This window comes from Limulus polyphemus, unplaced genomic scaffold, assembly GCF_000517525.1.
Source record: "Limulus polyphemus unplaced genomic scaffold, Limulus_polyphemus-2.1.2 Scaffold3383, whole genome shotgun sequence".
Lineage (NCBI taxonomy): Eukaryota > Metazoa > Arthropoda > Merostomata > Xiphosura > Limulidae > Limulus > Limulus polyphemus.
In genome coordinates, this window is record NW_013668993.1 from 115,028 (window position 1) to 117,521 (window position 2,494).

Sequence of the window (2,494 nt, forward strand, 5' to 3'; positions counted from 1 at the left end):
GACAATACCACTACCTGACCACTTTAAAAATGTATTGAAACTCAGACTAACGTGGCAGGTATGCCATTACGTTATAAATCATACACCTTATAATTTGTGGTTTTACATTACTAAACACAAGATTCGCGTGTCACGACCACCACATTAAGAACACACATGTGCTAAGCGAACCAAAGAATATAGATGTAAGCCACCGTGTAACTAACTACTTTAAGAAACATAAAACCTGGTTACTGAACGAGAAAGAAAAGCCGCTAGAACTTAACAAGTTCAGTATCTGGTATCCACTCTTACCTGCCAGTCTTCGTCTCCGAGATGTGTTATTATGGGTAATTTGAAAATCATCTTTGATTGTTGTGGTATTATGTGTCAGCTGTATCAATTACATCTCGCTACATACAACACAGTAGTTCACTTCCGCTGGTGTTTATTGTGGTTTTAACGTGAGTCCTTTCCATTGTTGAGATTTAACCACTTCTTTAAAATATTCCTCATAGAGTTCCACCTGCTGCTCAGTATTTCAAATCATTAATGTGCAAACCTTACGATTTATGTATGTATTTTTTATCCTTTTTTTTTATTATTATTTCGCGCGATTGTCGCGTGCCAGGTGCAGCAGGCTGGATGACGTCAGCATATATCGAAGGTAAAGAAAATTTTCGAACTTCTAGCTAATTATGTTTTGCAGATTAATTGCGGAGACAAGATGTACAACTATTAGATGGTTCTATGGCGGCAGCACACCTGCTGTTTGTGCAAGTCATGTACCTTAGAAACATGAAAAAGTGTGGCTTGCACGCGCGCTGCGAACATGACCCCCCCAGCACTAGCGGGGTGAAATCAACTTCAAAACAAGCTGTCTTGGATGGACCAGCTGTCGAATTGTAACTGCCTTAACTATTGACCAAGCCATAGGCCTCTCCCGAGGACAGACAAAGAACATCTGCGCTTTCGGCACGTGCCTCTTCGCGCCTTCTGTTCTCCCAGACATTGAAAATATGCAGGATCATTATTATCTTTATTTTTTTCAATTCACACCAAAAAGATATAGCAACTCGGAACATTATGAACATACACGTAGAATTAATTATTTGTGCGCAACTCGGACTATTATGAACATACACGTAGAATTAGTTATTTGTGCGCAACTCGGAACATTATGAACATACACGTAGAATTAGTTATTTATGCACAAATCGGAACATTATGAACATACACATAGAATTAGTTATTTGTGCACAAATCGGAACATTATGAACATACACATAGAATTAGTTATTTGTGCACAAATCGGAACATTATGAACATACACATAGAATTAGTTATTTGTGCACAAATCGGAATATTATGAACATGCATGTAGAATTATTCATTTGTGCACAACTCGGAACATTATGAACATACACATAGAATTATTTATTTGTGCGCAACTCGGAACATTATGAACATACACGTAGAATTAGTTATTTGTGCACAAATCGGAATATTATGAACATACACGTAGAATTAGTTATTTGTGCGCAACTCGGAACATTATGAACATACACGTAGAATTAGTTATTTGTGCACAACTCGGAACATTATGAACATACACGTAGAATTAGTTATTTGTGCACAACTCGGAACATTATGAACATACACGTAGAATTAGTTATTTGTGCGCAACTCGGAACATTATGAACATACACGTAGAATTAGTTATTTGTACGCATCACTTGTCCCAATTCAAAATATGCTAGAAGGAACATATGCAAATAACTAGATGTTATGAGCTCGTGCGGTTTTGAAGCTCTTATCTTTTGCAGTAAGTCCATATATCTGACTAACACGTAATATCACGTTACTCTAATATGCTACATTGATGTTTTTGTTATTATTTTTTATGCTTGTTTTGTGCATTCTATAAACATTTGCTATGTATTGCATGTTTAAATGATGTCTTTAGATGACGAAACAACCCCGATTCCGATAGGAAAAAAACATTGCTCAAAATTATTTTTAAAACGTGTCTACTACAGTCATATTAATGAACGTTGTCCTATTCTTAATTTTTTAACGCAAACTGGAGTTTATTAATAGTCGTTTGTATTTAAGTACAAAACTACACAATGGGCTATCTGTGCTCTGCCCACCACGGGTATCGAAACCCGGTTTCTAGCGTTGTAAGTCTGCAGACATACCGCTGTGCCACTGGGGGGGGGGCAATAGTTGTTTGAATTAATATAAATAAAGTAACGACCTATGTCTCCATAATGTATCTTCATAGGCGCCCACAGAAATATTTTAAGGGGGGCAAAAGACGTATATAGGGGAGCAGCTTTTACAGTGTAAGTCAACAGACTAAAAGAATATGTGTTATGTGTACTTAAATGCAAACATCAATTTACAGTTTTAATAAAAATTAATAAAAACATTTAATTTAACTACGTTGTTAAGTTTACATCATAATACGGGCAATTGTTTGGGAAATAGGGGGCAAATGACCTCTATTGTC